The sequence below is a fragment of the Cucurbita pepo genome, chromosome 16 (assembly GCF_057944985.1).
Source record: "Cucurbita pepo subsp. pepo isolate OVF chromosome 16, ASM5794498v1, whole genome shotgun sequence".
In the NCBI taxonomy this organism is placed as follows: domain Eukaryota; kingdom Viridiplantae; phylum Streptophyta; class Magnoliopsida; order Cucurbitales; family Cucurbitaceae; genus Cucurbita; species Cucurbita pepo.
The window spans coordinates 4,475,193-4,492,271 of NC_141813.1; the positions used below are offsets into that span (position 1 = coordinate 4,475,193).

General features: G+C 53.6%; 48 non-coding genes across 48 annotated transcripts in view; all 48 read right to left on the reverse strand.

Moving 5' to 3' along the window:
* The window catches only part of LOC147788623 (5S ribosomal RNA), a 119-nt gene extending 49 nt beyond the window's left edge, over positions 1–70 (reverse strand). The window contains exon 1 of the ribosomal RNA XR_015412368.1: positions 1–70. This exon is cut by the window's left edge and continues 49 nt beyond it. This is a non-coding gene — a ribosomal RNA (5S ribosomal RNA).
* A 240-nt stretch (positions 71–310) lies between these two features.
* On the reverse strand, positions 311–429 carry LOC147788624 (5S ribosomal RNA). Its single transcript, XR_015412411.1, has one exon. It is a non-coding gene; the product is annotated as a 5S ribosomal RNA (ribosomal RNA).
* A 238-nt stretch (positions 430–667) lies between these two features.
* Positions 668–786, reverse strand: LOC147788625 (5S ribosomal RNA). The gene has a single exon (XR_015412369.1). It is a non-coding gene; the product is annotated as a 5S ribosomal RNA (ribosomal RNA).
* A 240-nt stretch (positions 787–1,026) lies between these two features.
* LOC147788626 (5S ribosomal RNA) lies at positions 1,027–1,145 on the reverse strand. Its single transcript, XR_015412412.1, has one exon. It is a non-coding gene; the product is annotated as a 5S ribosomal RNA (ribosomal RNA).
* Positions 1,146–1,383: 238 nt separating this feature from the next.
* Positions 1,384–1,502, reverse strand: LOC147788627 (5S ribosomal RNA). Its single transcript, XR_015413063.1, has one exon. It is a non-coding gene; the product is annotated as a 5S ribosomal RNA (ribosomal RNA).
* A 238-nt stretch (positions 1,503–1,740) lies between these two features.
* Positions 1,741–1,859, reverse strand: LOC147788628 (5S ribosomal RNA). The gene has a single exon (XR_015412922.1). It is a non-coding gene; the product is annotated as a 5S ribosomal RNA (ribosomal RNA).
* A 238-nt stretch (positions 1,860–2,097) lies between these two features.
* On the reverse strand, positions 2,098–2,216 carry LOC147788629 (5S ribosomal RNA). The gene has a single exon (XR_015412524.1). It is a non-coding gene; the product is annotated as a 5S ribosomal RNA (ribosomal RNA).
* A 238-nt stretch (positions 2,217–2,454) lies between these two features.
* LOC147788630 (5S ribosomal RNA) lies at positions 2,455–2,573 on the reverse strand. The gene has a single exon (XR_015412537.1). It is a non-coding gene; the product is annotated as a 5S ribosomal RNA (ribosomal RNA).
* A 240-nt stretch (positions 2,574–2,813) lies between these two features.
* On the reverse strand, positions 2,814–2,932 carry LOC147788631 (5S ribosomal RNA). Its single transcript, XR_015412413.1, has one exon. It is a non-coding gene; the product is annotated as a 5S ribosomal RNA (ribosomal RNA).
* Positions 2,933–3,170: 238 nt separating this feature from the next.
* On the reverse strand, positions 3,171–3,289 carry LOC147788632 (5S ribosomal RNA). Its single transcript, XR_015412570.1, has one exon. It is a non-coding gene; the product is annotated as a 5S ribosomal RNA (ribosomal RNA).
* Positions 3,290–3,527: 238 nt separating this feature from the next.
* On the reverse strand, positions 3,528–3,646 carry LOC147788633 (5S ribosomal RNA). Its single transcript, XR_015412422.1, has one exon. It is a non-coding gene; the product is annotated as a 5S ribosomal RNA (ribosomal RNA).
* A 238-nt stretch (positions 3,647–3,884) lies between these two features.
* Positions 3,885–4,003, reverse strand: LOC147788634 (5S ribosomal RNA). The gene has a single exon (XR_015412925.1). It is a non-coding gene; the product is annotated as a 5S ribosomal RNA (ribosomal RNA).
* Positions 4,004–4,241: 238 nt separating this feature from the next.
* LOC147788635 (5S ribosomal RNA) lies at positions 4,242–4,360 on the reverse strand. The gene has a single exon (XR_015412515.1). It is a non-coding gene; the product is annotated as a 5S ribosomal RNA (ribosomal RNA).
* A 238-nt stretch (positions 4,361–4,598) lies between these two features.
* Positions 4,599–4,717, reverse strand: LOC147788636 (5S ribosomal RNA). Its single transcript, XR_015413064.1, has one exon. It is a non-coding gene; the product is annotated as a 5S ribosomal RNA (ribosomal RNA).
* A 238-nt stretch (positions 4,718–4,955) lies between these two features.
* Positions 4,956–5,074, reverse strand: LOC147788637 (5S ribosomal RNA). The gene has a single exon (XR_015412361.1). It is a non-coding gene; the product is annotated as a 5S ribosomal RNA (ribosomal RNA).
* Positions 5,075–5,312: 238 nt separating this feature from the next.
* Positions 5,313–5,431, reverse strand: LOC147788638 (5S ribosomal RNA). Its single transcript, XR_015412540.1, has one exon. It is a non-coding gene; the product is annotated as a 5S ribosomal RNA (ribosomal RNA).
* Positions 5,432–5,669: 238 nt separating this feature from the next.
* On the reverse strand, positions 5,670–5,788 carry LOC147788639 (5S ribosomal RNA). The gene has a single exon (XR_015412926.1). It is a non-coding gene; the product is annotated as a 5S ribosomal RNA (ribosomal RNA).
* Positions 5,789–5,997: 209 nt separating this feature from the next.
* Positions 5,998–6,116, reverse strand: LOC147788640 (5S ribosomal RNA). Its single transcript, XR_015412927.1, has one exon. It is a non-coding gene; the product is annotated as a 5S ribosomal RNA (ribosomal RNA).
* A 238-nt stretch (positions 6,117–6,354) lies between these two features.
* Positions 6,355–6,473, reverse strand: LOC147788641 (5S ribosomal RNA). The gene has a single exon (XR_015413046.1). It is a non-coding gene; the product is annotated as a 5S ribosomal RNA (ribosomal RNA).
* Positions 6,474–6,711: 238 nt separating this feature from the next.
* Positions 6,712–6,830, reverse strand: LOC147788642 (5S ribosomal RNA). Its single transcript, XR_015413066.1, has one exon. It is a non-coding gene; the product is annotated as a 5S ribosomal RNA (ribosomal RNA).
* A 238-nt stretch (positions 6,831–7,068) lies between these two features.
* On the reverse strand, positions 7,069–7,187 carry LOC147788643 (5S ribosomal RNA). The gene has a single exon (XR_015412928.1). It is a non-coding gene; the product is annotated as a 5S ribosomal RNA (ribosomal RNA).
* Positions 7,188–7,425: 238 nt separating this feature from the next.
* On the reverse strand, positions 7,426–7,544 carry LOC147788644 (5S ribosomal RNA). The gene has a single exon (XR_015412423.1). It is a non-coding gene; the product is annotated as a 5S ribosomal RNA (ribosomal RNA).
* A 238-nt stretch (positions 7,545–7,782) lies between these two features.
* On the reverse strand, positions 7,783–7,901 carry LOC147788645 (5S ribosomal RNA). Its single transcript, XR_015412929.1, has one exon. It is a non-coding gene; the product is annotated as a 5S ribosomal RNA (ribosomal RNA).
* Positions 7,902–8,139: 238 nt separating this feature from the next.
* LOC147788646 (5S ribosomal RNA) lies at positions 8,140–8,258 on the reverse strand. The gene has a single exon (XR_015412582.1). It is a non-coding gene; the product is annotated as a 5S ribosomal RNA (ribosomal RNA).
* A 238-nt stretch (positions 8,259–8,496) lies between these two features.
* LOC147788647 (5S ribosomal RNA) lies at positions 8,497–8,615 on the reverse strand. The gene has a single exon (XR_015413067.1). It is a non-coding gene; the product is annotated as a 5S ribosomal RNA (ribosomal RNA).
* Positions 8,616–8,853: 238 nt separating this feature from the next.
* On the reverse strand, positions 8,854–8,972 carry LOC147788648 (5S ribosomal RNA). Its single transcript, XR_015412266.1, has one exon. It is a non-coding gene; the product is annotated as a 5S ribosomal RNA (ribosomal RNA).
* A 238-nt stretch (positions 8,973–9,210) lies between these two features.
* Positions 9,211–9,329, reverse strand: LOC147788649 (5S ribosomal RNA). The gene has a single exon (XR_015412424.1). It is a non-coding gene; the product is annotated as a 5S ribosomal RNA (ribosomal RNA).
* A 238-nt stretch (positions 9,330–9,567) lies between these two features.
* Positions 9,568–9,686, reverse strand: LOC147788650 (5S ribosomal RNA). The gene has a single exon (XR_015412930.1). It is a non-coding gene; the product is annotated as a 5S ribosomal RNA (ribosomal RNA).
* A 238-nt stretch (positions 9,687–9,924) lies between these two features.
* LOC147788651 (5S ribosomal RNA) lies at positions 9,925–10,043 on the reverse strand. Its single transcript, XR_015412393.1, has one exon. It is a non-coding gene; the product is annotated as a 5S ribosomal RNA (ribosomal RNA).
* Positions 10,044–10,281: 238 nt separating this feature from the next.
* LOC147788652 (5S ribosomal RNA) lies at positions 10,282–10,400 on the reverse strand. The gene has a single exon (XR_015412557.1). It is a non-coding gene; the product is annotated as a 5S ribosomal RNA (ribosomal RNA).
* A 238-nt stretch (positions 10,401–10,638) lies between these two features.
* On the reverse strand, positions 10,639–10,757 carry LOC147788653 (5S ribosomal RNA). Its single transcript, XR_015412573.1, has one exon. It is a non-coding gene; the product is annotated as a 5S ribosomal RNA (ribosomal RNA).
* Positions 10,758–11,002: 245 nt separating this feature from the next.
* LOC147788654 (5S ribosomal RNA) lies at positions 11,003–11,121 on the reverse strand. Its single transcript, XR_015412418.1, has one exon. It is a non-coding gene; the product is annotated as a 5S ribosomal RNA (ribosomal RNA).
* A 238-nt stretch (positions 11,122–11,359) lies between these two features.
* On the reverse strand, positions 11,360–11,478 carry LOC147788655 (5S ribosomal RNA). Its single transcript, XR_015412931.1, has one exon. It is a non-coding gene; the product is annotated as a 5S ribosomal RNA (ribosomal RNA).
* Positions 11,479–11,716: 238 nt separating this feature from the next.
* Positions 11,717–11,835, reverse strand: LOC147788656 (5S ribosomal RNA). The gene has a single exon (XR_015412969.1). It is a non-coding gene; the product is annotated as a 5S ribosomal RNA (ribosomal RNA).
* Positions 11,836–12,073: 238 nt separating this feature from the next.
* On the reverse strand, positions 12,074–12,192 carry LOC147788657 (5S ribosomal RNA). The gene has a single exon (XR_015412275.1). It is a non-coding gene; the product is annotated as a 5S ribosomal RNA (ribosomal RNA).
* Positions 12,193–12,430: 238 nt separating this feature from the next.
* LOC147788658 (5S ribosomal RNA) lies at positions 12,431–12,549 on the reverse strand. Its single transcript, XR_015412231.1, has one exon. It is a non-coding gene; the product is annotated as a 5S ribosomal RNA (ribosomal RNA).
* Positions 12,550–12,787: 238 nt separating this feature from the next.
* LOC147788659 (5S ribosomal RNA) lies at positions 12,788–12,906 on the reverse strand. Its single transcript, XR_015412932.1, has one exon. It is a non-coding gene; the product is annotated as a 5S ribosomal RNA (ribosomal RNA).
* A 245-nt stretch (positions 12,907–13,151) lies between these two features.
* On the reverse strand, positions 13,152–13,270 carry LOC147788660 (5S ribosomal RNA). Its single transcript, XR_015412574.1, has one exon. It is a non-coding gene; the product is annotated as a 5S ribosomal RNA (ribosomal RNA).
* Positions 13,271–13,508: 238 nt separating this feature from the next.
* On the reverse strand, positions 13,509–13,627 carry LOC147788661 (5S ribosomal RNA). The gene has a single exon (XR_015412529.1). It is a non-coding gene; the product is annotated as a 5S ribosomal RNA (ribosomal RNA).
* A 238-nt stretch (positions 13,628–13,865) lies between these two features.
* On the reverse strand, positions 13,866–13,984 carry LOC147788662 (5S ribosomal RNA). Its single transcript, XR_015412349.1, has one exon. It is a non-coding gene; the product is annotated as a 5S ribosomal RNA (ribosomal RNA).
* Positions 13,985–14,229: 245 nt separating this feature from the next.
* On the reverse strand, positions 14,230–14,348 carry LOC147788663 (5S ribosomal RNA). Its single transcript, XR_015412346.1, has one exon. It is a non-coding gene; the product is annotated as a 5S ribosomal RNA (ribosomal RNA).
* A 245-nt stretch (positions 14,349–14,593) lies between these two features.
* LOC147788664 (5S ribosomal RNA) lies at positions 14,594–14,712 on the reverse strand. Its single transcript, XR_015412575.1, has one exon. It is a non-coding gene; the product is annotated as a 5S ribosomal RNA (ribosomal RNA).
* Positions 14,713–14,950: 238 nt separating this feature from the next.
* LOC147788665 (5S ribosomal RNA) lies at positions 14,951–15,069 on the reverse strand. The gene has a single exon (XR_015412530.1). It is a non-coding gene; the product is annotated as a 5S ribosomal RNA (ribosomal RNA).
* A 238-nt stretch (positions 15,070–15,307) lies between these two features.
* Positions 15,308–15,426, reverse strand: LOC147788666 (5S ribosomal RNA). Its single transcript, XR_015412933.1, has one exon. It is a non-coding gene; the product is annotated as a 5S ribosomal RNA (ribosomal RNA).
* A 238-nt stretch (positions 15,427–15,664) lies between these two features.
* On the reverse strand, positions 15,665–15,783 carry LOC147788667 (5S ribosomal RNA). Its single transcript, XR_015412970.1, has one exon. It is a non-coding gene; the product is annotated as a 5S ribosomal RNA (ribosomal RNA).
* A 238-nt stretch (positions 15,784–16,021) lies between these two features.
* On the reverse strand, positions 16,022–16,140 carry LOC147788668 (5S ribosomal RNA). The gene has a single exon (XR_015412935.1). It is a non-coding gene; the product is annotated as a 5S ribosomal RNA (ribosomal RNA).
* A 238-nt stretch (positions 16,141–16,378) lies between these two features.
* Positions 16,379–16,497, reverse strand: LOC147788669 (5S ribosomal RNA). The gene has a single exon (XR_015412232.1). It is a non-coding gene; the product is annotated as a 5S ribosomal RNA (ribosomal RNA).
* Positions 16,498–16,742: 245 nt separating this feature from the next.
* LOC147788670 (5S ribosomal RNA) lies at positions 16,743–16,861 on the reverse strand. The gene has a single exon (XR_015412937.1). It is a non-coding gene; the product is annotated as a 5S ribosomal RNA (ribosomal RNA).
* Positions 16,862–17,079: the final 218 nt, after the last annotated feature.

Genomic DNA, 17,079 nt, shown 5'->3' on the forward strand with positions numbered 1-17,079 from the left:
CTCGCCCAAGCACGCTTGTCTGCGGAGTTCTGATGGGATCCGGTGCATTAGTGCTGGTATGATCGCACCCGACATGCAATGCGCACAAATTGCATTTAACGCATGCGGGGCGGCATGATCGAGGCGACGGTGGGTGCACGCACGTGCTCGGAACGGTCGGCGGGGCCCGCGCGGACACGTCGGGGAGAAGAAACGCGATGGGCGTGAGCGTGCGCGAGCGGGGGAGGTTGCCATTTGTAAAGAAAGGAAGAAAAGAACGGGGAGAAATTGAAATAACGAGCAAAAGAAATAAGAAATAAAAAATAAAAAAGGGGTGCAACACGAGGACTTCCCAAGTGGTCACCCAACTTAGTACTACTATCGCCCAAGCACGCTTAGCTGCGGAGTTCTGATGGGATCCGGTGCATTAGTGCTGGTATGATCGCACCCGACATGCAATGCGCACAAATTGCATTTAACGCATGCGGGGCGGCATGATCGAGGCGACGGTGGGTGCACGCACGTGCTCGGAACGGTCGGCGGGGCCCGCGCGGACACGTCGGGGAGAAGAAACGCGATGGGCGTGAGCGTGCGAGCGGGGGAGGTTGCCATTTGTAAAGAAAGGAAGAAAAGAACGGGGAGAAATTGAAATAACGAGCAAAAGAAATAAGAAATAAAAAATAAAAAAGGGGTGCAACACGAGGACTTCCCAAGTGGTCACCCAACTTAGTACTACTCTCGCCCAAGCACGCTTGTCTGCGGAGTTCTGATGGGATCCGGTGCATTAGTGCTGGTATGATCGCACCCGACATGCAATGCGCACAAATTGCATTTAACGCATGCGGGGCGGCATGATCGAGGCGACGGTGGGTGCACGCACGTGCTCGGAACGGTCGGCGGGGCCCGCGCGGACACGTCGGGGAGAAGAAACGCGATGGGCGTGAGCGTGCGCGAGCGGGGGAGGTTGCCATTTGTAAAGAAAGGAAGAAAAGAACGGGGAGAAATTGAAATAACGAGCAAAAGAAATAAGAAATAAAAAATAAAAAAGGGGTGCAACACGAGGACTTCCCAAGTGGTCACCCAACTTAGTACTACTATCGCCCAAGCACGCTTAGCTGCGGAGTTCTGATGGGATCCGGTGCATTAGTGCTGGTATGATCGCACCCGACATGCAATGCGCACAAATTGCATTTAACGCATGCGGGGCGGCATGATCGATGCGACGGTGGGTGCACGCACGTGCTCGGAACGGTCGGCGGGGCCCGCGCGGACACGTCGGGGAGAAGAAACGCGATGGGCGTGAGCGTGCGAGCGGGGGAGGTTGCCATTTGTAAAGAAAGGAAGAAAAGAACGGGGAGAAATTGAAATAACGAGCAAAAGAAATAAGAAATAAAAAATAAAAAAGGGGTGCAACACGAGGACTTCCCAAGTGGTCACCCAACTTAGTACTACTCTCGCCCAAGCACGCTTGACTGCGGAGTTCTGATGGGATCCGGTGCATTAGTGCTGGTATGATCGCACCCGACATGCAATGCGCACAAATTGCATTTAACGCATGCGGGGCGGCATGATCGAGGCGACGGTGGGTGCACGCACGTGCTCGGAACGGTCGGCGGGGCCCGCGCGGACACGTCGGGGAGAAGAAACGCGATGGGCGTGAGCGTGCGAGCGGGGGAGGTTGCCATTTGTAAAGAAAGGAAGAAAAGAACGGGGAGAAATTGAAATAACGAGCAAAAGAAATAAGAAATAAAAAATAAAAAAGGGGTGCAACACGAGGACTTCCCAAGTGGTCACCCAACTTAGTACTACTCTCGCCCAAGCACGCTTAACTGCGGAGTTCTGATGGGATCCGGTGCATTAGTGCTGGTATGATCGCACCCGACATGCAATGCGCACAAATTGCATTTAACGCATGCGGGGCGGCATGATCGAGGCGACGGTGGGTGCACGCACGTGCTCGGAACGGTCGGCGGGGCCCGCGCGGACACGTCGGGGAGAAGAAACGCGATGGGCGTGAGCGTGCGAGCGGGGGAGGTTGCCATTTGTAAAGAAAGGAAGAAAAGAACGGGGAGAAATTGAAATAACGAGCAAAAGAAATAAGAAATAAAAAATAAAAAAGGGGTGCAACACGAGGACTTTCCAAGTGGTCACCCAACTTAGTACTACTCTCGCCCAAGCACGCTTAACTGCGGAGTTCTGATGGGATCCGGTGCATTAGGGCTGGTATGATCGCACCCGACATGCAATGCGCACAAATTGCATTTAACGCATGCGGGGCGGCATGATCGAGGCGACGGTGGGTGCACGCACGTGCTCGGAACGGTCGGCGGGGCCCGCGCGGACACGTCGGGGAGAAGAAACGCGATGGGCGTGAGCGTGCGAGCGGGGGAGGTTGCCATTTGTAAAGAAAGGAAGAAAAGAACGGGGAGAAATTGAAATAACGAGCAAAAGAAATAAGAAATAAAAAATAAAAAAGGGGTGCAACACGAGGACTTCCCAAGTGGTCACCCAACTTAGTACTACTCTCGCCCAAGCACGCTTGTCTGCGGAGTTCTGATGGGATCCGGTGCATTATTGCTGGTATGATCGCACCCGACATGCAATGCGCACAAATTGCATTTAACGCATGCGGGGCGGCATGATCGAGGCGACGGTGGGTGCACGCACGTGCTCGGAACGGTCGGCGGGGCCCGCGCGGACACGTCGGGGAGAAGAAACGCGATGGGCGTGAGCGTGCGCGAGCGGGGGAGGTTGCCATTTTTAAAGAAAGGAAGAAAAGAACGGGGAGAAATTGAAATAACGAGCAAAAGAAATAAGAAATAAAAAATAAAAAAGGGGTGCAACACGAGGACTTCCCAAGTGGTCACCCAACTTAGTACTACTATCGCCCAAGCACGCTTAGCTGCGGAGTTCTGATGGGATCCGGTGCATTAGTGCTGGTATGATCGCACCCGACATGCAATGCGCACAAATTGCATTTAACGCATGCGGGGCGGCATGATCGAGGCGACGGTGGGTGCACGCACGTGCTCGGAACGGTCGGCGGGGCCCGCGCGGACACGTCGGGGAGAAGAAACGCGATGGGCGTGAGCGTGCGAGCGGGGGAGGTTGCCATTTGTAAAGAAAGGAAGAAAAGAACGGGGAGAAATTGAAATAACGAGCAAAAGAAATAAGAAATAAAAAATAAAAAAGGGGTGCAACACGAGGACTTCCCAAGTGGTCACCCAACTTAGTACTACTATCGCCCAAGCACGCTTAGCTGCGGAGTTCTGATTGGATCCGGTGCATTAGTGCTGGTATGATCGCACCCGACATGCAATGCGCACAAATTGCATTTAACGCATGCGGGGCGGCATGATCGAGGCGACGGTGGGTGCACGCACGTGCTCGGAACGGTCGGCGGGGCCCGCGCGGACACGTCGGGGAGAAGAAACGCGATGGGCGTGAGCGTGCGAGCGGGGGAGGTTGCCATTTGTAAAGAAAGGAAGAAAAGAATGGGGAGAAATTGAAATAACGAGCAAAAGAAATAAGAAATAAAAAATAAAAAAGGGGTGCAACACGAGGACTTCCCAAGTGGTCACCCAACTTAGTACTACTCTCGCCCAAGCACGCTTCACTGCGGAGTTCTGATGGGATCCGGTGCATTAGTGTTGGTATGATCGCACCCGACATGCAATGCGCACAAATTGCATTTAACGCATGCGGGGCGGCATGATCGAGGCGACGGTGGGTGCACGCACGTGCTCGGAACGGTCGGCGGGGCCCGCGCGGACACGTCGGGGAGAAGAAACGCGATGGGCGTGAGCGTGCGAGCGGAGGAGGTTGCCATTTGTAAAGAAAGGAAGAAAAGAACGGGGAGAAATTGAAATAACGAGCAAAAGAAATAAGAAATAAAAAATAAAAAAGGGGTGCAACACGAGGACTTCCCAAGTGGTCACCCAACTTAGTACTACTCTCGCCCAAGCACGCTTAACTGCGGAGTTCTGATGGGATCCGGTGCATTAGTGCTGGTATGATCGCACCCGACATGCAATGCGCACAAATTGCATTTAACGCATGCGGGGCGGCATGATCGAGGCGACGGTGGGTGCACGCACGTGTTCGGAACGGTCGGCGGGGCCCGCGCGGACACGTCGGGGAGAAGAAACGCGATGGGCGTGAGCGTGCGAGCGGGGGAGGTTGCCATTTGTTAAGAAAGGAAGAAAAGAACGGGGAGAAATTGAAATAACGAGCAAAAGAAATAAGAAATAAAAAATAAAAAAGGGGTGCAACACGAGGACTTCCCAAGTGGTCACCCAACTTAGTACTACTCTCGCCCAAGCACGCTTGACTGCGGAGTTTTGATGGGATCCGGTGCATTAGTGCTGGTATGATCGCACCCGACATGCAATGCGCACAAATTGCATTTAACGCATGCGGGGCGGCATGATCGAGGCGACGGTGGGTGCACGCACGTGCTCGGAACGGTCGGCGGGGCCCGCGCGGACACGTCGGGGAGAAGAAACGCGATGGGCGTGAGCGTGCGAGCGGGGGAGGTTGCCATTTGTAAAGAAAGGAAGAAAAGAACGGGGAGAAATTGAAATAACGAGCAAAAGAAATAAGAAATAAAAAATAAAAAAGGGGTGCAACACGAGGACTTCCCAAGTGGTCACCCAACTTAGTACTACTCTCGCCCAAGCACGCTTGACTGCGGAGTTCTGATGGGATCCGGTGCATTAGTGCTGGTATGATCGCACCCGACATGCAATGCGCACAAATTGCATTTAACGCATGCGGGGCGGCATGATCGAGGCGACGGTGGGTGCACGCACGTGCTCGGAACGGTCGGCGGGGCCCGCGCGGACACGTCGGGGAGAAGAAACGCGATGGGCGTGAGCGTGCGAGCGGGGGAGGTTGCCATTTGTAAAGAAAGGAAGAAAAGAACGGGGAGAAATTGAAATAACGAGCAAAAGAAATAAGAAATAAAAAATAAAAAAGGGGTGCAACACGAGGACTTCCCAAGTGGTCACCCAACTTAGTACTACTCTCGCCCAAGCACGCTTACCTGCGGAGTTCTGATGGGATCCGGTGCATTAGTGCTGGTATGACCGCACCCGACATGCAATGCGCACAAATTGCATTTAACGCATGCGGGGCGGCATGATCGAGGCGACGGTGGGTGCACGCACGTGCTCGGAACGGTCGGCGGGGCCCGCGCGGACACGTCGGGGAGAAGAAACGCGATGGGCGTGAGCGTGCGAGCGGGGGAGGTTGCCATTTGTAAAGAAAGGAAGAAAAGAACGGGGAGAAATTGAGATAACGAGCAAAAGAAATAAGAAATAAAAAATAAAAAAGGGGTGCAACACGAGGACTTCCCAAGTGGTCACCGAACTTAGTACTACTCTCGCCCAAGCACGCTTCACTGCGGAGTTCTGATGGGATCCGGTGCATTAGTGCTGGTATGATCGCACCCGACATGCAATGCGCACAAATTGCATTTAACGCATGCGGGGCGGCATGATCGAGGCGACGGTGGGTGCACGCACGTGCTCGGAACGGTCGGCGGGGCCCGCGCGGACACGTCGGGGAGAAGAAACGCGATGGGCGTGAGCGTGCGAGCGGGGGAGGTTGCCATTTGTAAAGAAAGGAAGAAAAGAACGGGGAGAAATTGAAATAACGAGCAAAAGAAATAAGAAATAAAAAATAAAAAAGGGGTGCAACACGAGGACTTCCCAAGTGGTCACCCAACTTAGTACTACTCTCGCCCAAGCACGCTTAACTGCGGAGTTCTGATGGGATCCGGTGCATTAGTGCTGGTATGATCGCACCCGACATGCAATGCGCACAAATTGCATTTAACGCATGCGGGGCGGCATGATCGAGGCGACGGTGGGTGCACGCGCGGACACGTCGGGGAGAAGAAACGCGATGGGCGTGAGCGTGCGAGCGGGGGAGGTTGCCATTTGTAAAGAAAGGAAGAAAAGAACGGGGAGAAATTGAAATAACGAGCAAAAGAAATAAGAAATAAAAAATAAAAAAGGGGTGCAACACGAGGACTTCCCAAGTGGTCACCCAACTTAGTACTACTCTCGCCCAAGCACGCTTAACTGCGGAGTTCTGATGGGATCCGGTGCATTAGTGCTGGTATGATCGCACCCGACATGCAATGCGCACAAATTGCATTTAACGCATGCGGGGCGGCATGATCGAGGCGACGGTGGGTGCACGCACGTGCTCGGAACGGTCGGCGGGGCCCGCGCGGACACGTCGGGGAGAAGAAACGCGATGGGCGTGAGCGTGCGAGCGGGGGAGGTTGCCATTTGTAAAGAAAGGAAGAAAAGAACGGGGAGAAATTGAAATAACGAGCAAAAGAAATAAGAAATAAAAAATAAAAAAGGGGTGCAACACGAGGACTTCCCAAGTGGTCACCCAACTTAGTACTACTCTCGCCCAAGCACGCTTCACTGCGGAGTTCTGATGGGATCCGGTGCATTAGTGCTGGTATGATCGCACCCGACATGCAATGCGCACAAATTGCATTTAACGCATGCGGGGCGGCATGATCGAGGCGACGGTGGGTGCACGCACGTGCTCGGAACGGTCGGCGGGGCCCGCGCGGACACGTCGGGGAGAAGAAACGCGATGGGCGTGAGCGTGCGAGCGGGGGAGGTTGCCATTTGTAAAGAAAGGAAGAAAAGAACGGGGAGAAATTGAAATAACGAGCAAAAGAAATAAGAAATAAAAAATAAAAAAGGGGTGCAACACGAGGACTTCCCAAGTGGTCACCCAACTTAGTACTACTCTCGCCCAAGCACGCTTGACTGCGGAGTTCTGATGGGATCCGGTGCATTAGTGCTGGTATGATCGCACCCGACATGCAATGCGCACAAATTGCATTTAACGCATGCGGGGCGGCATGATCGAGGCGACGGTGGGTGCACGCACGTGCTCGGAACGGTCGGAGTGGCCCGCGCGGACACGTCGGGGAGAAGAAACGCGATGGGCGTGAGCGTGCGAGCGGGGGAGGTTGCCATTTGTAAAGAAAGGAAGAAAAGAACGGGGAGAAATTGAAATAACGAGCAAAAGAAATAAGAAATAAAAAATAAAAAAGGGGTGCAACACGAGGACTTCCCAAGTGGTCACCCAACTTAGTACTACTCTCGCCCAAGCACGCTTAACTGCGGAGTTCTGATGGGATCCGGTGCATTAGTGCTGGTATGATCGCACCCGACATGCAATGCGCACAAATTGCATTTAACGCATGCGGGGCGGCATGATCGAGGCGACGGTGGGTGCACGCACGTGCTCGGAACGGTCGGCGGGGCCCGCGCGGACACGTCGGGGAGAAGAAACGCGATGGGCGTGAGCGTGCGAGCGGGGGAGGTTGCCATTTGTAAAGAAAGGAAGAAAAGAACGGGGAGAAATTGAAATAACGAGCAAAAGAAATAAGAAATAAAAAATAAAAAAGGGGTGCAACACGAGGACTTCCCAAGTGGTCACCCAACTTAGTACTACTCTCGCCCAAGCACGCTTCACTGCGGAGTTCTGATGGGATCCGGTGCATTAGTGTTGGTATGATCGCACCCGACATGCAATGCGCACAAATTGCATTTAACGCATGCGGGGCGGCATGATCGAGGCGACGGTGGGTGCACGCACGTGCTCGGAACGGTCGGCGGGGACCGCGCGGACACGTCGGGGAGAAGAAACGCGATGGGCGTGAGCGTGCGAGCGGAGGAGGTTGCCATTTGTAAAGAAAGGAAGAAAAGAACGGGGAGAAATTGAAATAACGAGCAAAAGAAATAAGAAATAAAAAATAAAAAAGGGGTGCAACACGAGGACTTCCCAAGTGGTCACCCAACTTAGTACTACTCTCGCCCAAGCACGCTTAACTGCGGAGTTCTGATGGGATCCGGTGCATTAGTGCTGGTATGATCGCACCCAACATGCAATGCGCACAAATTGCATTTAACGCATGCGGGGCGGCATGATCGAGGCGACGGTGGGTGCACGCACGTGTTCGGAACGGTCGGCGGGGCCCGCGCGGACACGTCGGGGAGAAGAAACGCGATGGGCGTGAGCGTGCGAGCGGGGGAGGTTGCCATTTGTAAAGAAAGGAAGAAAAGAACGGGGAGAAATTGAAATAACGAGCAAAAGAAATAAGAAATAAAAAATAAAAAATGGGTGCAACACGAGGACTTCCCAAGTGGTCAACCAACTTAGTACTACTCTCGCCCAAGCACGCTTGACTGCGGAGTTTTGATGGGATCCGGTGCATTAGTGCTGGTATGATCGCACCCGACATGCAATGCGCACAAATTGCATTTAACGCATGCGGGGCGGCATGATCGAGGCGACGGTGGGTGCACGCACGTGCTCGGAACGGTCGGCGGGGCCCGCGCGGACACGTCGGGGAGAAGAAACGCGATGGGCGTGAGCGTGCGAGCGGGGGAGGTTGCCATTTGTAAAGAAAGGAAGAAAAGAACGGGGAGAAATTGAAATAACGAGCAAAAGAAATAAGAAATAAAAAATAAAAAAGGGGTGCAACACGAGGACTTCCCAAGTGGTCACCCAACTTAGTACTACTCTCGCCCAAGCACGCTTGACTGCGGAGTTCTGATGGGATCCGGTGCATTAGTGCTGGTATGATCGCACCCGACATGCAATGCGCACAAATTGCATTTAACGCATGCGGGGCGGCATGATCGAGGCGACGGTGGGTGCACGCACGTGCTCGGAACGGTCGGCGGGGCCCGCGCGGACACGTCGGGGAGAAGAAACGCGATGGGCGTGAGCGTGCGAGCGGGGGAGGTTGCCATTTGTAAAGAAAGGAAGAAAAGAACGGGGAGAAATTGAAATAACGAGCAAAAGAAATAAGAAATAAAAAATAAAAAAGGGGTGCAACACGAGGACTTCCCAAGTGGTCACCCAACTTAGTACTACTCTCGCCCAAGCACGCTTAACTGCGGAGTTCTGATGGGATCCAGTGCATTAGTGCTGGTATGATCGCACCCGACATGCAATGCGCACAAATTGCATTTAACGCATGCGGGGCGGCATGATCGAGGCGACGGTGGGTGCACGCACGTGCTCGGAACGGTCGGCGGGGCCCGCGCGGACACGTCGGGGAGAAGAAACGCGATGGGCGTGAGCGTGCGAGCGGGGGAGGTTGCCATTTGTAAAGAAAGGAAGAAAAGAACGGGGAGAAATTGAAATAACGAGCAAAAGAAATAAGAAATAAAAAATAAAAAAGGGGTGCAACACGAGGACTTCCCAAGTGGTCACCCAACTTAGTACTACTCTCGCCCAAGCACGCTTCACTGCGGAGTTCTGATGGGATCCGGTGCATTAGTGTTGGTATGATCGCACCCGACATGCAATGCGCACAAATTGCATTTAACGCATGCGGGGCGGCATGATCGAGGCGACGGTGGGTGCACGCACGTGCTCGGAACGGTCGGCGGGGCCCGCGCGGACACGTCGGGGAGAAGAAACGCGATGGGCGTGAGCGTGCGAGCGGGGGAGGTTGCCATTTGTAAAGAAAGGAAGAAAAGAACGGGGAGAAATTGAAATAACGAGCAAAAGAAATAAGAAATAAAAAATAAAAAAGGGGTGCAACACGAGGACTTCCCAAGTGGTCACCCAACTTAGTACTACTCTCGCCCAAGCACGCTTAACTGCGGAGTTCTGATGGGATCCGGTGCATTAGTGCTGGTATGATCGCACCCGACATGCAATGCGCACAAATTGCATTTAACGCATGCGGGGCGGCATGATCGAGGCGACGGTGGGTGCACGCACGTGTTCGGAACGGTCGGCGGGGCCCGCGCGGACACGTCGGGGAGAAGAAACGCGATGGGCGTGAGCGTGCGAGCGGGGGAGGTTGCCATTTGTAAAGAAAGGAAGAAAAGAACGGGGAGAAATTGAAATAACGAGCAAAAGAAATAAGAAATAAAAAATAAAAAAGGGGTGCAACACGAGGACTTCCCAAGTGGTCACCCAACTTAGTACTACTATCGCCCAAGCACGCTTAACTGCGGAGTTCTGATGGGATCCGGTGCATTAGTGCTGGTATGATCGCACCCGACATGCAATGCGCACAAATTGCATTTAACGCATGCGGGGCGGCATGATCGAGGCGACGGTGGGTGCACGCACGTGCTCGGAACGGTCGGCGGGGCCCGCGCGGACACGTCGGGGAGAAGAAACGCGATGGGCGTGAGCGTGCGAGCGGGGGAGGTTGCCATTTGTAAAGAAAGGAAGAAAAGAACGGGGAGAAATTGAAATAACGAGCAAAAGAAATAAGAAATAAAAAATAAAAAAGGGGTGCAACACGAGGACTTCCCAAGTGGTCACCCAACTTAGTACTACTCAAGCCCAAGCACGCTTAACTGCGGAGTTCTGATGGGATCCAGTGCATTAGTACTGGTATGATCGCACCCGACATGCAATGCGCACAAATTGCATTTAACGCATGCGGGGCGGCATGATCGAGGCGACGGTGGGTGCACGCACGTGCTCGGAACGGTCGGCGGGGCCCGCGCGGACACGTCGGGGAGAAGAAACGCGATGGGCGTGAGCGTGCGAGCGGGGGAGGTTGCCATTTGTAAAGAAAGGAAGAAAAGAACGGGGAGAAATTGAAATAACGAGCAAAAGAAATAAGAAATAAAAAATAAAAAAGGGGTGCAACACGAGGACTTCCCAAGTGGTCACCCAACTTAGTACTACTCTCGCCCAAGCACGCTTACCTGCGGAGTTCTGATGGGATCTGGTGCATTAATGCTAGTATGATCGCACCCGACATGCAATGCGCACAAATTGCATTTAACGCATGCGGGGCGGCAACATCGAGTCGACGGTGGGTGCCCGCACGTGCTCGGAACGGTCGGCGGGGCCCGCGCGGACACGTCGGGGAGAAGAAACGCGATGGGCGTGAGCGTGCGAGCGGGGGAGGTTGCCATTTGTAAAGAAACGAAGAAAAGAACGGGGAGAAATTGAAATAACGAGCAAAAGAAATAAGAAATAAAAAATATAAAATAAAAAAGGGGTGCAACACGAGGACTTCCCAAGTGGTCACCCAACTTAGTACTACTCTCGCCCAAGCACGCTTAACTGCGGAGTTCTGATGGGATTCGGTGCATTAGTGCTGGTATGATCGCACCCGGCATGCAATGCGCACAAATTGCATTTAACGCATGCGGGGCGGCATGATCGAGGCGACGGTGGGTGCACGCACGTGCTCGGAACGGTCGGCGGGGCCCGCGCGGACACGTCGGGGAGAAGAAACGCGATGGGCGTGAGCGTGCGAGCGGGGGAGGTTGCCATTTGTAAAGAAAGGAAGAAAAGAACGGGGAGAAATTGAAATAACGAGCAAAAGAAATAAGAAATAAAAAATAAAAAAGGGGTGCAACACGAGGACTTCCCAAGTGGTCACCCAACTTAGTACTACTCTCGCCCAAGCACGCTTAACTGCGGAGTTCTGATGGGATCCGGTGCATTAGTGCTGGTATGATCGCACCCGACATGCAATGCGCACAAATTGCATTTAACGAATGCGGGGCGGCATGATCGAGGCGACGGTGGGTGCACGCACGTGCTCGGAACGGTCGGCGGGGCCCGCGCGGACACGTCGGGGAGAAGAAACGCGATGGGCGTGAGCGTGCGAGCGGGGGAGGTTGCCATTTGTAAAGAAAGGAAGAAAAGAACGGGGAGAAATTGAAATAACGAGCAAAAGAAATAAGAAATAAAAAATAAAAAAGGGGTGCAACACGAGGACTTCCCAAGTGGTCACCCAACTTAGTACTACTCTCGCCCAAGCACGCTTAGCTGCGGAGTTCTGATGGGATCCGGTGCATTAGTGCTGGTATGATCGCACCCAACATGCAATGCGCACAAATTGCATTTAACGCATGCGGGGCGGCATGATCGAGGCGACGGTGGGTGCACGCACGTGCTCGGAACGGTCGGCGGGGCCCGCGCGGACACGTCGGGGAGAAGAAACGCGATGGGCGTGAGCGTGCGAGCGGGGGAGGTTGCCATTTGTAAAGAAAGGAAGAAAAGAACGGGGAGAAATTGAAATAACGAGCAAAAGAAATAAGAAATAAAAAATAAAAAAGGGGTGCAACACGATGACTTCCCAAGTGGTCACCCAACTTAGTACTACTCTCGCCCAAGCACGCTTAACTGCGGAGTTCTGATGGGATCCGGTGCATTAGTGCTGGTATGATCGCACCCGACATGCAATGCGCACAAATTGCATTTAACGCATGCGGGGCGGCATGATCGAGGCGACGGTGGGTGCACGCACGTGCTCGGAACGGTCGGCGGGGCCCGCGCGGACACGTCGGGGAGAAGAAACGCGATGGGCGTGAGCGTGCGAGCGGGGGAGGTTGCCATTTGTAAAGAAAGGAAGAAAAGAACGGGGAGAAATTGAAATAACGAGCAAAAGAAATAAGAAATAAAAAATAAAAAAGGGGTGCAACACGAGGACTTCCCAAGTGGTCACCCAACTTAGTACTACTCTCGCCCAAGCACGCTTAGCTGCGGAGTTCTGATGGGATCCGGTGCATTAGTGCTGGCATGATCGCACCCAACATGCAATGCGCACAAATTGCATTTAACGCATGCGGGGCGGCATGATCGAGGCGACGGTGGGTGCACGCACGTGCTCGGAACGGTCGGCGGGGCCCGCGGGGACACGTCGGGGAGAAGAAACGCGATGGGCGTGAGCGTGCGAGCGGGGGAGGTTGCCATTTGTAAAGAAAGGAAGAAAAGAACGGGGAGAAATTGAAATAACGAGCAAAAGAAATAAGAAATAAAAAATAAAAAAGGGGTGCAACACGAGGACTTCCCAAGTGGTCACCCAACTTAGTACTACTCTCGCCCAAGCACGCTTAACTGCGGAGTTCTGATGGGATCCGGTGCATTAGTGCTGGTATGATCGCACCCGACATGCAATGCGCAGAAATTGCATTTAACGCATGCGGGGCGGCATGATCGAGGCGACGGTGGGTGCACGCACGTGCTCGGAACGGTCGGCGGGGCCCGCGCGGACACGTCGGGGAGAAGAAACGCGATGGGCGTGAGCGTGCGAGCGGGGGAGGTTGCCATTTGTAAAGAAAGGAAGAAAAGAACGGGGAGAAATTGAAATAACGAGCAAAAGAAATAAGAAATAAAAAATAAAAAATAAAAAAGGGGTGCAACACGAGGACTTCCCAAGTGGTCACCCAACTTAGTACTACTCTCGCCCAAGCACGCTTACCTGCGGAGTTCTGATGGGATCTGGTGCATTAATGCTAGTATGATCGCACCCGACATGCAATGCGCACAAATTGCATTTAACGCATGCGGGGCGGCAACATCGAGTCGACGGTGGGTGCCCGCACGTGCTCGGAACGGTCGGCGGGGCCCGCGCGGACACGTCGGGGAGAAGAAACGCGATGGGCGTGAGCGTGCGAGCGGGGGAGGTTGCCATTTGTAAAGAAAGGAAGAAAAGAACGGGGAGAAATTGAAATAACGAGCAAAAGAAATAAGAAATAAAAAATAAAAAAGGGGTGCAACACGAGGACTTCCCAAGTGGTCAACCAACTTAGTACTACTCTCGCCCAAGCACGCTTAACTGCGGAGTTCTGATGGGATTCGGTGCATTAGTGCTGGTATGATCGCACCCGGCATGAAATGCGCACAAATTGCATTTAACGCATGCGGGGCGGCATGATCGAGGCGACGGTGGGTGCACGCATGTGCTCGGAACGGTCGGCGGGGCCCGCGCGGACACGTCGGGGAGAAGAAACGCGATGGGCGTGAGCGTGCGAGCGGGGGAGGTTGCCATTTGTAAAGAAAGGAAGAAAAGAACGGGGAGAAATTGAAATAACGAGCAAAAGAAATAAGAAATAAAAAATAAAAAAGGGGTGCAACACGAGGACTTCCCAAGTGGTCACCCAACTTAGTACTACTCTCGCCCAAGCACGCTTGACTGCGGAGTTCTGATGGGATCCGGTGCATTAGTGCTGGCATGATCGCACCCAACATGCAATGCGCACAAATTGCATTTAACGCATGCGGGGCGGCATGATCGAGGCGACGGTGGGTGCACGCACGTGCTCGGAACGGTCGGCGGGGCCCGCGGGGACACGTCGGGGAGAAGAAACGCGATGGGCGTGAGCGTGCGAGCGGGGGAGGTTGCCATTTGTAAAGAAAGGAAGAAAAGAACGGGGAGAAATTGAAATAACGAGCAAAAGAAATAAGAAATAAGAAATAAAAAATAAAAAAGGGGTGCAACACGAGGACTTCCCAAGTGGTCACCCAACTTAGTACTACTCTCGCCCAAGCACGCTTAACTGCGGAGTTCTGATGGGATCCGGTGCATTAGTGATGGTATGATCGCACCCGACATGCAATGCGCACAAATTGCATTTAACGCATGCGGGGCGGCATGATCGAGGCGACGGTGGGTGCACGCACGTGCTCGGAACGGTCGGCGGGGCCCGCGCGGACACGTCGGGGAGAAGAAACGCGATGGGCGTGAGCGTGCGAGCGGGGGAGGTTGCCATTTGTAAAGAAAGGAAGAAAAGAACGGGGAGAAATTGAAATAACGAGCAAAAGAAATAAGAAATAAAAAATAAAAAATAAAAAAGGGGTGCAACACGAGGACTTCCCAAGTGGTCACCCAACTTAGTACTACTCTCGCCCAAGCACGCTTACCTGCGGAGTTCTGATGGGATCTGGTGCATTAATGCTAGTATGATCGCACCCGACATGCAATGCGCACAAATTGCATTTAACGCATGCGGGGCGGCAACATCGAGTCGACGGTGGGTGCCCGCACGTGCTCGGAACGGTCGGCGGGGCCCGCGCGGACACGTCGGGGAGAAGAAACGCGATGGGCGTGAGCGTGCGAGCGGGGGAGGTTGCCATTTGTAAAGAAAGGAAGAAAAGAACGGGGAGAAATTGAAATAACGAGCAAAAGAAATAAGAAATAAAAAATAAAAAAGGGGTGCAACACGAGGACTTCCCAAGTGGTCAACCAACTTAGTACTACTCTCGCCCAAGCACGCTTAACTGCGGAGTTCTGATGGGATTCGGTGCATTAGTGCTGGTATGATCGCACCCGGCATGAAATGCGCACAAATTGCATTTAACGCATGCGGGGCGGCATGATCGAGGCGACGGTGGGTGCACGCACGTGCTCGGAACGGTCGGCGGGGCCCGCGCGGACACGTCGGGGAGAAGAAACGCGATGGGCGTGAGCGTGCGAGCGGGGGAGGTTGCCATTTGTAAAGAAAGGAAGAAAAGAACGGGGAGAAATTGAAATAACGAGCAAAAGAAATAAGAAATAAAAAATAAAAAAGGGGTGCAACACGAGGACTTCCCAAGTGGTCACCCAACTTAGTACTACTCTCGCCCAAGCACGCTTAACTGCGGAGTTCTGATGGGATCCGGTGCATTAGTGCTGGTATGATCGCACCCGACATGCAATGCGCACAAATTGCATTTAACGCATGCGGGGCGGCATGATCGAGGCGACGGTGGGTGCACGCACGTGCTCGGAACGGTCGGCGGGGCCCGCGCGGACACGTCGGGGAGAAGAAACGCGATGGGCGTGAGCGTGCGAGCGGGGGAGGTTGCCATTTGTAAAGAAAGGAAGAAAAGAACGGGGAGAAATTGAAATAACGAGCAAAAGAAATAAGAAATAAAAAATAAAAAAGGGGTGCAACACGAGGACTTCCCAAGTGGTCACCCAACTTAGTACTACTCTCGCCCAAGCACGCTTAGCTGCGGAGTTCTGATGGGATCCGGTGCATTAGTGCTGGTATGATCGCACCCGACATGCAATGCGCACAAATTGCATTTAACGCATGCGGGGCGGCATGATCGAGGCGACGGTGGGTGCACGCACGTGCTCGGAACGGTCGGCGGGGCCCGCGCGGACACGTCGGGGAGAAGAAACGCGATGGGCGTGAGCGTGCGAGCGGGGGAGGTTGCCATTTGTAAAGAAAGGAAGAAAAGAACGGGGAGAAATTGAAATAACGAGCAAAAGAAATAAGAAATAAAAAATAAAAAAGGGGTGCAACACGAGGACTTCCCAAGTGGTCACCCAACTTAGTACTACTCTCGCCCAAGCACGCTTAACTGCGGAGTTCTGATGGGATCCGGTGCATTAGTGCTGGTATGATCGCACCCGACATGCAATGCGCACAAATTGCATTTAACGCATGCGGGGCGGCATGATCGAGGCGACGGTGGGTGCACGCACGTGCTCGGAACGGTCGGCGGGGCCCGCGCGGACACGTCGGGGAGAAGAAACGCGATGGGCGTGAGCGTGCGAGCGGGGGAGGTTGCCATTTGTAAAGAAAGGAAGAAAAGAACGGGGAGAAATTGAAATAACGAGCAAAAGAAATAAGAAATAAAAAATAAAAAAGGGGTGCAACACGAGGACTTCCCAAGTGGTCACCCAACTTAGTACTACTCTCGCCCAAGCACGCTTAGCTGCGGAGTTCTGATGGGATCCGGTGCATTAGTGCTGGCATGATCGCACCCAACATGCAATGCGCACAAATTGCATTTAACGCATGCGGGGCGGCATGATCGAGGCGACGGTGGGTGCACGCACGTGCTCGGAACGGTCGGCGGGGCCCGCGGGGACACGTCGGGGAGAAGAAACGCGATGGGCGTGAGCGTGCGAGCGGGGGAGGTTGCCATTTGTAAAGAAAGGAAGAAAAGAACGGGGAGAAATTGAAATAACGAGCAAAAGAAATAAGAAATAAGAAATAAAAAATAAAAAAGGGGTGCAACACGAGGACTTCCCAAGTGGTCACCCAACTTAGTACTACTCTCGCCCAAGCACGCTTAACTGCGGAGTTCTGATGGGATCCGGTGCATTAGTGCTGGTATGATCGCACCCGACATGCAATGCGCACAAATTGCATTTAACGCATGCGGGGCGGCATGATCGAGGCGACGGTGGGTGCACGCACGTGCTCGGAACGGTCGGCGGGGCCCGCGCGGACACGTCGGGGAGAAGAAACGCGATGAGCGTGAGCGTGCGAGCGGGGGAGGTTGCCATTTGTAAAGAAAGGAAGAAAAGAACGGGGAGAAATTGAAATAACGAGCAAAAGAAAT